This window comes from Symphalangus syndactylus, chromosome 10, assembly GCF_028878055.3.
Source record: "Symphalangus syndactylus isolate Jambi chromosome 10, NHGRI_mSymSyn1-v2.1_pri, whole genome shotgun sequence".
NCBI classification, from domain to species: Eukaryota; Metazoa; Chordata; class Mammalia; order Primates; family Hylobatidae; genus Symphalangus; species Symphalangus syndactylus.
The window spans coordinates 107,363,341-107,377,897 of NC_072432.2; the positions used below are offsets into that span (position 1 = coordinate 107,363,341).

General features: G+C 40.3%; 1 protein-coding gene across 30 annotated transcripts in view; it reads right to left on the reverse strand.

The window, feature by feature from the left end:
- The window catches only part of NEK11 (NIMA related kinase 11), a 327,824-nt gene that overhangs the window by 116,965 nt on the left and 196,302 nt on the right, over positions 1-14,557 (reverse strand). The window lies entirely within an intron of this gene.

A 14,557-nucleotide genomic window follows, 5' to 3' on the forward strand; every position in this document is an offset into this window, starting at 1 on the left:
TAATCAATATAGCAGAAATCTAATGCATTTTTTACCTTGGAGAACAACTAGCCCTTCTTTGGACATGTATGGTATGGTCTTCAAGGAGTGCTAAATCTAAGAATATCACTTGTCATTTACCTTAACCCTCATTAAGAGTCAGACATCCCCCATAAGAGTTGGGGAAATCTCAGAACTGTATTTGATTAAAAATATTGTCTTCAATACAAAATAAATCTGTCCTCCACCAAGCAGGCTTGAAATAATACAAAACAGCATCCTAATGATCTGGGAAGTGTTAATTATTTTCAGGTTTGTGATTATACTAAGGAAAATTAAGAATTTATGGCCGGGCATGGTGGCTCACACCTGTAATCCCAGCATTTTGGGAGTCCAAGGTGGGTAGATCACCTGAGGTCAGGAGTTCAAGACCAGACTGGCCAACATGGTGAAACCCCGACTTGACTAAAAATACAAAAATTAGCCAGGCGTAGCAAAGATTCAGTCAAAGAAAACATCTTTCAGGAGCATATTATGGCCAGTGTGATTGAGAATTATGTTGCTGATTGGAACTTTTGCATTTCTTCCCTGTTTCATAATTTAAACTGAACTTTACTGGAGCTAAGTGGCCTGAGAGAGTAACTGCATCTCGCTAGATGCCAAATTACAGTGTCACCAGCCTTCAGTCATCTCAGCTAAGTGCTGGGAAGCCAGATTTCAAATGCTGTGAAAATAACAACGGCTTCTTTGTTGATGAACTTAAGTGTTCTTCAAGTCTCCTTCCTCCATAGCCATAAACCCCTCCATTATAAGAACATGCCTTAGAGGCATAAGGAATATCTTGTAAGATTCAATACTGAAAAACTGTCCCACAGATTCAAGTTTAGCCAAATGCCCACATTTTTTTCAGAAACCTATGCAGTCATTTCACTAATGGATTAGACATTGCTTTTATGTAGGAATGGTAGCTGTTCTCAAAAGGTCCAGTCAGATCCGTGAAGTACATGATAACTATCAATGCCTGCCTAGCAGCCACAGAAAAAAACTATCATATCTGAAGGAATCTCCCTTTTTAGACAATGTCAATATATAAATATTGAAAATAATGTTTTCTCTAATATTCCCATTTATTTTTAATCTGGAAAATATAGAAAATTATCAAAGAAAATAAATACCCCAAATCCCACTGGTATTAATACAAACACACACACATAAACATATATAGTCAGTCTTTTCCATATACATCTCTCTTAGATATTTCAGATCATACTATATATATATGCTATATGCATGCCTATCTTTTAGATATTTGAGATTATACTACATATGTATGGTATATGTGTCTATACATAAAATACACAAAAACAGTGCAATGTACTGTTGCTGTACAGTATTGTTTGGAATATTACATTTATTAAATTAAAGGGGGTTAGTACTGATATAAAAAATGTTTATGTTTTTAGAACAGACATTTCAGTCACTGCATTCTCAGGTATTCCAAGCCAAATATGATGACATCAATAGATTGCATTTTAAAAATATTGTTTGGTTTTTCTGTTTCCAAACAAAAAATGTACAATATTGTTTGGACTTTTTTCCGATGCTATTAAAAATTCTTCAGAAGCATAATTTTAATGGCTGGACCATTGCTCCCTAAAGGCCTATCGTATGTATTTATCCATACCCTTATCATTGGACATCTAGATTGCTTTCATTTTATTTCATTTTAAATCATACTGCAATGACTATCTTTACACATACATCTTTGTTTCATGTTTATTGTTATTTCTTTAGGTTGGCCCATCAGAAATAGAATTATTGGGTCAAGGAATATGACAATTTAGAAACCCTCCTCTTCCTCTGCTGTTACTCTTTTCTCTACACTCGTACACATCCCAACGAGTACATTTTCTTCACAAAGAGCTAATAAATGCCTTCATATTTATTTTCATCCTCCTATCTATTAAAATATGCTCTCTGTCAAGAAGAGATATGACAGATCCATTAAAGCCAAAATCGTTGATAAAGTTTACGTGTTATATCTCTCAGGATATTTGTATTTCATAAGGCATATGACCTCATATCAGAGGAGTTAATTTCTAATAGCAAAAGTTTAGGCAGCAGCAAGTAGGCAATCTCAAAGGAGAAAGTCAGATGGGGTCTTCACAGGATTGTAAAAATCACACCACGTAGATCTTCATTTCGTTATCAGGCAGTTGTTTGACAAAATAATCCAGATTATCTCCTCACTTAGAGCTAGTCATAATGAAAGATTCAATTCAGAAGAAAAAAACTGCGTCACTTCATTATCCAGTTGTATTTCATTCAGAAAATATTTATTAAATTAAAAGGGGTTGGTATTGATATAAGAAAATGTTTATGTTTTTAGAACAGACATTTCTGTCACTGCATTCTTGTGTATTCCAAGCCAAATATGATGACATCAATAGATGGTATTTTAAAAATATTGTTTGGTTTTTCTGTTTTCAAAAATAAAACCCTGTTTCTAACAACAACAACAACAGCAAAAACCAATTATGTGTCAAATGTATACAAAGACAAGGAAGAGAGATGAAGCTTTAGCCTCCCATTTGGGGAAAAATAATCCTTTTCTGACACAGTTTGTTTCTCAAGTTGTTGCTGACAGTCACTTATCCAAGAGACTCTGGTTGTGGTGTACTGTCCAAGCTGCAGCCAACTCCAGTGAAAAAGGTGCAGCAAGGTAGGAAAGAGGTTTTGTCACACCTATTAGGGAACAGACCAATAAAAACCCACTCATGGGAGAAGCCTAGTTCTAAGAGGTTTGTTTTTCCCAAGTCTAAGAACAGTTAGCCTTTATGTGGATAAAGATTCTGAGAAAGGAGCCAGAGGAAGGCAAGGCTTAAAGACATAAGATGCCATATTCTTCCCTCCTCCACTATCCACAGTGAACTTGCTCTCACTAAATGAGTTAAAGGGAAAAAAATTACATTGACTAAAAACAATAAATAAATGATTTGGTTAAGAAAAATATTGAGCAAGTTTAAAGAGCTGGAGATGAAAAACCAATGACAGGATTTTGTTTGAAAGTTAGGTAAGTGAAAACCATTTACACAGTTCTCATTGAATCTGAATGGATAACTAAGGGAATGATATCTGTAAAATGATAACTATATATAATATTATATATATTGTTTGGTAACATGAATTGTGACTGTATGAATGAATGAATGAATGAATGAAAGCTACCTAGCTGCCACAAGAACTTACTTTGGGATGAGAGCTCAGTTTGAGCACCAGCAGTCCCTTAGAGATTGCATATCTATCTTTAGATGTTCTTGAGAGTCTCCCAAAAGGTTATTCTTTTGCTCACTGCTCCTTCACCTTGAAGGCGTGAAAACTCAGCCATCTGTCTACATCTACCACCCTCAGCACTCTCCTGGCTGGTAGGCTATACTGACTCCCAAAGGCATATCTAGAGAAGGCTTGGCACATATCAACACACACATAGACGGGTTCAGAGCTACAGAAGTGTTTTATGTTTCCAGTGGCTGAAAGCTGCTCTGAGTGAGAATGGATGCATGCATGCTTTCATGCTGTGCTGCCAGGCTTGACACCATGTCCTCCATCTGCCAAACAATCCTGAGCAGGCATAGACCTATAAATGTATATATAGGGTAGAGTATGCATAACCTTCTATCGCAGCCCCAGCTAGGAGAAGTGCTCAGCTGAGCTTCATCTTGCTCAGACCCCAGGCACGTCCTCAGTCAACCTTATGTCAACAGATGTTAGGGTATAAAAGGGCTGATTTCTTTCACCTCTTGGTCACCTCTCCTCTCAGAGCCATCCCACAGAGATGTAAATCCAACCAAATCATGCAAAACCCTCTTCCTCTTCCCTCCTCACCCAGAGTCACTCTGGACCCATGTTTTTTGTCCTGAGAGGCTTCACTTGAGTGTATCCAGACCTTCCTGAAGCTGTGGCCAGGCACTGGCCACAAGCAGCCAGGAAGTGGCCTCAATGCAGGCTGAGGACCTATAGAGCTCATCTATCTACATGAATATTGCAACTCCGCTGTAGTTTTTTTGCAGTTTTTCTTTTTTTGATGTCATTATTAATGACGCATTATTTTTATTGAGATAAAATTTGCACATGGTGAAATGCAAGATCTTAAGGGTACAATTCTATGAGTTTTCAAAAATGTATATACCTATGTATATGCCACCTAAAGCAAGGTAAAGAATATCTCTGTCATCCCCAAGATCTTTTTGCTCACTATGATCTTTTTGCTCACTATGCAGTTTCTGGAACGTGCCCAGTGTTTTCATGACCTGGAGCTTTCCCTCACTCTCTGTTCCCTCTCCGTGAAGCATTCTTCTCCCAGTTCCCTTTTGTCCCATCAAGGGCTGGCTCCTTTCCATCCTCCAGGTCATGGCTAAAAAGTCAATCTCTAGAAATTCTCCTTGACTTCCCTTATTAGTAGGTCTTCCCTAATCCCCAAATGCCCATTCCTCTATCACTTCAGCTTCTTCGTTTTCTAGTTGCTCTTACTTCTTTGTTTGTGTCCTGGCTAATTGGCTACCTGTACCACTAGACTGTACACTGCATCCATTCATTCATGTATTCCACAATATCTACTACTAAGTATTTGTTCTGTGATAAACACTTTTCAAGGAGCTGGGAATATAGCAGTGAAAAAAAATAGAATATCTGCTCTACTGGCTTTCATTCTAGTAGAGCGAGACAGGCCATAAAAAAATAAGCAATAATGGCAACTCAGATGGCAATAAAGACTAGGGAAGAAAATAAAGTAGGGGAGGAAAGAGGGGATTCTCAGTCCAGTGAATGCTATTTCATATAAGGTGGTCAGAGTCCTCCCTGATAAGATGACATATAAACAGAGACTTGAAGACAGGGAGGGAGCAAATCATTTGTGTATCTGGCGGGAAGAGCATTCAAGGCTCCCAAAGGCAGGGACATGCTTGGTGTGTTCCAGAAACTGGAAAGAAGCCAATATAACAGGGGTGGAGTGAGTGAGGGCAATTCTCATGTTGATGGAAGAGAGGGGCTTAGTGAGGTGATGATGATGAAGTACTGAAAAGCCTTTCTTTGCTTTGAATGAGACGGGAGGGTTAGTAGGAGACCAGTAAGAAGCTATGGCAAGGTGATGATGGCTTTGGCAGTAGGAATGCACGTAGTAAGTAGTGGTCAAATTCCAAGTATACTTTAAAGGTCAAGCCAATAGGTTTTGCTTATGGATTGGATATGAATGTGAGTGAAAGGATATCAGTCGAGGCTGGCTCGGGAGGAGCTAATTTGGACTGAGGGTAGAGTATATGAGGGGCTTAACTTTAGTACATACTTATTTCAGGATGTCTGTTAGAGACTCCTAACCCCACTCCCAGGCAGACTGGATATGTAAGTCTACAGCTCTGTGAAAATAGAACTGAAGAATGGAAGGCACACATTTAGGAGCTGTCAATCAATAAATACTATGTAAATGTATAAGGCTGAGTGAGATCCCATGAAGGTGGAACTATGTCTATTGTGTTCACTACCATATACCCAGTGCTTAGACCATTCAAATATGTGATGCATAAATGAATGACCCAAAAAGTAACTCATCTATGTTGCATTTTTAAAAGTGCTTTTTTTGAGACAGGGTCTCATCTGTTGCCCAGGCTGGAGTACAGTGGTTTAATCATCGCTCACTGCAGCCTCAACCTCTTGGACTCAAGTGATGTTCCTGCCTCAGCCACCCAAGTAGCTTAGTGCCACCATGCCACCATGCCACCATGCTCAGCTATTTAAAAAATTTTTTGCAGAGATTAGGTCTCACTATGTTGTCCAGGCTGCTCTCAAACTCCTGAGCTCAAGCAATCCTCCCACCTCAGCCTCCCAAAGTGCTAGGATTACAGGAATGAGCCAATGTACCCAGCCCCACCTACTTTTTTTCTGCAAGTTGCATTTTTAAACTATCGTCTACTCTCCCACAAATGGTGTCCAGAACAGCCCTGAAAAATGTCACTAAGTTACAGAAACCAAAACACCAAGGTGACCTTATCCATCTTCTTCACACTCAGATGTACCTTTCACATCTCAGCTTGAATTCATTAGAAGCCAAGCCCTTGCTTATATGCATTCATAATTCATAGGAAGGCAGAAGATGCCGTTTAGCACAAAGCCATAGGACAGAGCTGATGGCACCTTTGTGAGGGCTTCCCTGAAATCAGTAATCTAATATCGTAACTCCTATCTCACTACTGATGGTGGCCTTCTGCCTTAAAGTGTGTGCAGTGATAGGAACACAGAGCCACATCTGCAAAACTCAAACTGCCAACAAGCCCCCACAGCTCCCATAAGACTAAAAGCCTCTTTCGCTGAATTCAGAATTGCTGAAACGTGACTGTCAACGTGTCCACATTTCACTGCTAATGCCTTGTATACTCTGCATTATTAAAACCTTCTAACTGCAGCTGTCTCTTATTAATGCCTAGGTTCTTGGCAAGTCAATGCCTGTGGGATTGCTTTAGGGTTTCAAAGACATTCATAGGTATCCAATGACAGAACTCTTAAGACATTTAGAATTATGGTTTAGAAACGTAAAGGTAAAGAGATGAAAAAAGAAAGCGGGGCTGATAGAACAGCAACATAACACCCACCCAAAACAGGGCAATGGATTTTCCAGGAACTGGTGAGGCCTATACTCCCTCTGCAACAACCCATTTCTAGAATTCCAGCACAGGGAAAGAAAAGCTACCTCTAATCAATCCTTCCACCTGCTCTTTATTAACTACTTAGTCTCTTTCCACTCTATACCTACAATAGCCTAGAGAAGAAAGTCCTGCAATTTAAGGGAGGTTTATTGCCACAAAAAGACAAAAGAATTTTTCAGTCCAAAAGATAGTCATTGTGATACACAGTTGTTTATTGCAGATTTCTATTTTTAACTCTAGTTCTAGCTTTACTTTTATTTAAATCCCACAGAGTAAGTGAAAAATGTAGCCCTGTGATTTAAACATGATTTTAAATCATCAGCTCATAGTCCATTTTCACACACTTTGGAGCTGTCACTTAGGTCCCAAGAATCTCCTTTTCTTCTCCTTTACCAACTTCTACATTAAGTTCTATACTTACTCCAAATTCCTGAAAGTTGGTACAATGAATATTTGCTGGTTTAAACCCCAGCTCTGGCCGGGCGCGGTGGCTCACGCTTGTAATCCCAGCACTTTGGGAGGCCGAGGCGGGTGGATCACGAGGTCAGGAGATCGAGACCACGGTGAAACCCCGTCTCTACTAAAAATACAAAAAAATTAGCCGGGCGTGGTGGCGGGCGTCTGTAGTCCCAGCTACTCGGGAGGCTGAGGCAGGAGAATGGCGTGAACCCGAGAGGCGGAGCTTGCAGTGAGCCGAGATCACGCCACTGCACTCCAGCCTGGGCGACAGAGCGAGACTTCGTCTCAAAAAAATAAAAATAAAAAAATAATAAAGCCCAGCTCTGTCATTGGATGGGGTAATTTAGGTCGAATTAGTTATTCTGTCTGTTTCATAGTCTTCTCATTTGTAAATGGGTGAGAGATGTTAATTGCATCGAGTGCTGTATGAATGGGATAAGGCATGTAAAGGGTTTGGCACAACACCTGGATGCTGCAAGGTAGCTCTGTCTTATTATGACTGGTGGTTTCCCAGAGATGGCATAGACCCCTGTGCCTTCAGATTACCAGGTTATGTGGGAACAATGCACCCCCAACAATGGCCCCCATGTGTCACAACCTTTTCCTCCCAGGCTGGACACCATGAAATGGTATTTACTCTCCCTGTCTAGGTGAATGAAATATTCAGAAAATTAAAATAAATTTCTGATCACAAAACAGTTGGATGGGACTTGTATTTTTCTGTCTGCCAACACTGTTTAGGATGGTTTTCATATTTTTTGCAGGGTTTCTGTGCACCATATGGTCAGGGCACCTCAGCTCTGATGATAGCTAGGGAAATAGGGATTAAAGTAAGGTAGTGGAAGGAGAAGATTGTTGGAGAGAAAAGCACTAGAGGGTCCATTGCAACTAGTCTTATCAGCTGTGTCTCACCACTCTCACCCCAAAGTTCCAGGAGCAGCACAGCAGAGCACAGGGCATCTCACAGTGAAGGTCACCGTCCCTTTATTTGCCCACTGACCTGTGGACCTCTGATCAGCCACCAACAAGGGAGACCGTGGGGCTGGTGACCTCACCATCTTCACACTGAAGGGAACACTCAGACGCTTTGCATTCCTGCTCAGATTTGCTTTGCCCTTTATTCACCCTATTGCCTTTCTCCTTTTTCTCCATGCTTTGGTATTGGCATGAAAAATGTAGGTGTGATCCTAAACCCTATAATGGACCTAATTTTAAAGACTTAATGTCTAAGCCTCCTACAAAGCCCATAAACTCACACATGTATCCCCTGAACCTAAAATAAAGGTCAGAAGAAAAAAAAAGAATAGCATATCAAATTGTTAAGAGAAGTAAGTGATATAATGTTAAAAAAAAAAAAAAAAAAAAAAAAGCCCACTGTGCTGTATCCCACAGCAAAGTTTGACTGGTCCTAATATGACTAGCAATGAGCTATGCTTTGATCTGGACAAGAAATGTGAGAGAGAGAAGGGGGAAGAACCATGATGGAAATGAGGACTGGGATGGGGGTAGGGGTGGAAATTGTCACCTCAAAGTCTCTCCTTTGAGCAACACACAGTTTACAGAAGGCCCATCACCTAGAAGGAATGACACACCAAACTGGGAGTATCCACTAACACTTTAGCAAGTCCGATTGCTTTACAGCCTGGGACGCAGGCCAGCAGAATGCTAATGGAAAAATGATCGACAACCCGAAACAGCTGGGAGTCTGCTTTTTAGAACTGATGACCTCTAAGGTCGATTTAAGACAAAAAATATTTCTTCCCAAGTATGAAGGTAAATTAATTAGTTCAGATCATGTAAAAATAACAGGCAAATAAGTCCCACTATTGGGACTCAACAGTTCTGGCAACTTATTTTAAAAAAGAAAAGGACATAGTAGGAGGAGGTAAATCTGTATCCCATAACAGATGAGAGATGTTGGGTCTTTTTTGTTTTACTTTTCATAACTCAGCACTCTTCCTGGAACTGGTTTAAATTTTGCCTCGTACATAGCACAGTCATTCTGTTTAGTAAAAAGGTCTTGCCGGAGTACCAGATAATGCAATGGCCCTACAGCTATTCCCTTGCACCTTATGCATTTACTCTATCATCAGTGGAGGAGAAGCAATTCTAATTGTTGTGCAGAAGAAAGACTGTATAAAGCAGAGGCTAAAAATAAAGGCATACAGTCCAGTTCTGCTACTTACTAGCTGTGTGGTCTTGGAGATGTAACTTAATTTCCTTATGCCTCAGTTTCCTCTTGTGTGAAGGTAGGATGTCACAAACAGTCTCATCTTTCAAGGGACCTAGGTTTTAAAGTCAGTACTTAAAATATCCTCCACTGCTGTTTCTTTTTTGAGCAAATGAAGTAGCTGATTTGTACTTAGGGACTAGATTGTGTGAAAAATATGTATCTTCAATACTGGAAGTCTACAACAATAATTCAAAGCAACAAGAGGCTTACAATCTAAGAGATGCAGGAACTGAGATGCAGTAGAGGGACTGGATTTATATCTCTCATTTTGACTCTGGAGCATTCAGCAGAGTCACATGAAATCCCTAATTCATGATCCCTTCCCTTTCCCTACCTTCACCTTCTCCTTTATCTCTGCCTTCTCCCTTATTTGAATTCCAGCCAGTTAAATTCTAGTTTGATGCAGTTCATCTAGAATATATGCATCAGAGTTGTTGCAAGATTTAAATGAAATAATACACCTGTGACAGCCATGAGATATGCCACTTACAAGTTCCTTCAAGATAGATCCTGCTGCAAGGAGCCTAGTGATCTGACAGCCCTTGGCTACAACACCTTCAGGATCCAATGCAGGGTCCACGCTGAGGCCCTGCTATTCCCAGGCAACTCCCAGGCAATGTAAGCACTATGGAGAAGTTAGGGCCACGCCATTCTTTCCCAGTGCTGGACTCCAGCAACAGACCTTGCGCTCCCTCTTGGCCGGGCCAAGCCTTTTTCAGAATCGCAGTGCAGCCTGAGGCTCTCATTCAATTGCTCCCTCTCTCTCTCCCTCCCTCCCTCCTTCCCTACCTTCCTTCCTGCCTGCCAGCCTGCCTGCCAAGGCTTTATCAGAATTGCGCTGCAGCCTGAGGTTCTCATCCAACCAACCTTCCTTACTTCCCTCCTTCCTTCCTTCCTTCCCTTCAAATATATCAGTATGGTTTAAGACTCCTCCCACCTACTTGATAGAAATTTCCTTTTTATTTCTAATTCTGTCTCATCACCTGCTCCTGGAGCACCTGAACTGACACAGCATGCAAAGTACTGAGCATAGAATGAAGGTTCTGGAAATACTAGCCATTACTGTTACCATTACTACGATCTGATTAAACTAATGACTCAACTAACAGCAGGAACTCTTGGAGGCACCTACCATCATGACAATCAGATCCAAAGGTCCTCAGCAGAATCTCAGGCCTTACCTATCACATATCCAGTTCTCTGCCCCTGGGACAATGTTCCAAGCAGAAAATCAATTGTTTTTCCTAAGAATTTCAAAACTTCTGAATGATTTGGGGAAAAAGCATTGAGAATTTCAGAATTAACTGGAATAGTGGAACTCTGCTGCCTTTCATCTTAGGAAGAACAAACACCATAGTCCTGAAGAGCCTTCTTAAAACAAGCCTCAGTGACAGCCACATTCATTAAACAAGGCCCTTCCAAGGACGATTTGTGTTGAGTCGTTATTGTCCACCTAGTGTGTGTATTACTGGATGCATCTGAGCCATTTATTAGTCTTGGAGAGAAAAATGATAGTCAAGGCAGCGAAGGAAAGACAGAAGAGTCTGTGAAAACACTCGCCAGCCTGCAGCCCTAAGCCATGTCCATTAGAGCGCATAAAACACTTTTTAGTGACAGGTCGCACAAATGTTGTGGAGAACCCGGTTATGATGGCAGCTATAAACTCAATTCTCCTGAGATCTAAGATGCTGGTTCCAATTCAGTGACCACAGACTTGGCAGAGGAGCCATCAACAATATGATAATGGCTTGTGATAAAGGTTTTATTGATGCTGTGCTTATCACAGCAGAGAAACAGTTGGCAATCAGCAGCAATTAGGTGCTTAATAAAACTGCTTTAGAGACACTGCTACTGAAAAGATTGTCATGGGTGGCACAAAGAACTCAGCAATCAATCTCAATGAAGTCCATGGCTGTGTTTCTTTTTGAAAGCACAGCTTTCATCAAAATAACTAAGTGACTTTGGCTCCATCTAAAGGAAGGGGAAGCAACTTTGATCTGATTACACACAGAGAAGGCATTGGTATGATGACCACCTAAGCAGACCCTGGCACACTCAGAGGTCCAGGGCAAGACCAGGGAAAGGGGAGAAAAGGCCAATCTGAGAGATGGCAGTAGGTCTCTCTCAATTCACAAAGTTGACCATGACTGGGTTCTGTAGTGTAATTTGTATGTTGCTAATGAAAATAACCTGAAAGGGAAGAGTCCACACTCATCACCTTTGCGGAAGGAGAAACTATACTGAATTACTAGAACAACACAAATGGGGTTGTAATTACCTGTCTCTAATACAAATTACTCTATTGTGTAATTGTTTTTGCTACTCTATACAAATTACTCTATTGTGTATTGCTTTTGCTACTATAGAATGTATATTGACCTAGAATGCACTTAGCAACACTTCTGTTTCCCTTATGCCAAGTCCATTCTAGGTCAATATATATTCTACAGTAGCAAAAACATTGACTTGAGAACGTGACCAATGTGGGCCTGAGGCATGGGTCTGATCCTTTCCTAGCTACGTGACCACAGGAAGGCTACATCTCTCTCAGAAACTCAGTTTCCTCAATTAGAAAATAGGAATAAGCTAACTACCCAACAGGGTTGTAAGACAAAATACCATCATGTATGTGAGAGGCTGTATTTAGTCTGTTCTCACACTGCTAATAATGACATACCTGAGGCTGGATAATTTATAAAGAAAAAGAGGTTTAATGGACTCACAGTTCCACATGGCTGGAAAGGCCTCACAGTCATGGTGGAAGGTCAAAGCCATGTCTTACATGGCAGCAGGCAAGAGAGAATGAGAGCAAAGTGAAAAAGGAAACCCCTTATAAAATCATCAGATTTCGTGAGACTTATTCATTACCATGAGAACACTATTGAGGAAACCGCCCCATGATTCAATTATCTCCCACCATGTCACTCCCATAACACATGGGAATTATGGGAGTTACAATTCAAGATGAAATTCAGGTGGGGACACAGCCAAACCGTATCAGAGGCCTTAGCATCTTGTCTCAATAGATTACGTAAAATCAATCACAATCTGTCATGTAACATGTTATAGACACACAACCCAGAGAACAAAACTGCTGCCCTTATATTTATCATCTGCCTTAAGACTAATAAGAAGGAATTACACACATACCAGAATCTCTGGGACACATTCAAAGCAGTGTGTAGAGGGAAATTTATAGCACTAAATGCCCACAAGAGAAAGCAGGAAAGATCCAAAATTGACACCCTAACATCACAATTAAAAGAACTAGAAAAGCAAGAGCAAACACATTCAAAAGCTAGCAGAAGGCTACAAATAACTAAAATCAGAGCAGAACTGAAGGAAATAGAAAAGCCCTTCAAAAAATTAACGAATCCAGGAGCTGGTTTTTTGAAAAGATCAACAAAATTGATAGACCGCTAGCAAGACTAATAAAGAAGAAAAGAGAGAAGAATTAAATAGATGCAATAAAAAATGAAAAAGGGGTTATCACCACCGATCCCACAGAAATACAATCTACCATCAGAGAATACTACAAACACCTCTACGCAAATAAACTAGAAAATCTAGAAGAAATGGATAAATTCCACGACAAATACACCCTCCCAAGACTAAACCAGGAAGAAGTTGAATCTCTGAATAGACCAATAACAGGCTCTGAAATTGTGGCAATAATCAATAGCTTACCAACCAAAAAGAGTCCAGGACCTGATGGATTCACAGCCGAATTCTACCAGAGGTACAAGGAGGAACTGATACCATTCCTTCTGAAACTATTCCAATCAATAGAAAAAGAGGGAATCCTCCCTAACACATTTTATGAGGCCAGCATCGTCCTGATACCAAAGCCTGGCAGAGACATAACCAAAAAAGAGAATTTCAGACCAATATCCTTGATGAACATTGATGCAAAAATCCTCAATAAAATACTGGCAAACCGAATCCAACAGCACATCAAAAAGCTTATCCACCATGATCAAGTGGGCTTCATCCCTGGGATGCAAGGCTAGTTCAACATACGCAAATCAATAAATATAATCCAGCATATAAAAAACAGAAGCAAAGACAAAAACCACATGATTATCTCAATAGATGCAGAAAAGGCCTTTGACAAAATTCAACAACCCTTCATGCTAAAAACTCTCAATAAATTAGGTATTGATGGGACGTATCTCAAAATAATAAGAGCTGTCTATGACAAACCCACAGCCAATATCATAATGAATGGGCAAAAACTGAAAGCATTCCCTTTGAAAACTGGCACAAGACAGGGATGCCCTCTCTCACCACTCCTATTCAACATAGTGCTGAAAGTTCTGGCCAGGGCAATCAGGCAGGAGAAGGAAATAAAGGGTATTCAATTAGGAAAAGAGGAAGTCAAATTGTCCCTGTTTGCAGATGACATGATTGTATATCTAGAAAACCCCACTGTCTCAGCCCAAAATCTCCTTAAGCTGATTAGCAACTTCAGCAAAGTCTCAGGATACAAAATCAATGTACAAAAATCACAAGCATTCTTGTACACCAATCACAGACAAACAGAGAGCCAAATCATGAGTGAACTCCCATTCACAATTGCTTCAAAGAGAATAAAATACCTAGGAATCCAACTTACAAGGGATGTGAAGGACCTCTTCAAGGAGAACTACAAACCACTGCTCAATGAAATAAAAGAGGATATAAACAAATGGAAGAACATTCCATGCTCATGGGTTGGAAGAATCAATATCGTGAAAATGGCCATACTGCCCAAGGTAATTTATAGATTCAATGCCATCCCCATCAAGCTACCAATGACTTTCTTCACAGAATTGGAAAAAACTACTTTAAAGTTCATATGGAACCAAAAAAGAGCCCGCATCGCCAAGTCAATCCTAAGCCAAAAGAACAAAGCTGGAGGCATCACGCTACCTGACTTCAAACTATACTACAAGGCTACAATAACCAAAATAGCATGGTACTGGTACCACAACAGAGTCATAGATCAATGGAACAGAACAGAGCCCTCAGAAATAATGCCACATATCTACAACTGTCTGATCTTTGACAAACCTGACAAAAACAAGCAATGGGGAAAGGATTCCCTATTTAATAAATGGTGCTGGGAAAACTGGCTAGCCATATGTAGAAAGCTGAAACTGGATCCCTTCCTTACACCTTATACAAAAATTAATTCAAGATGGATTAAAGA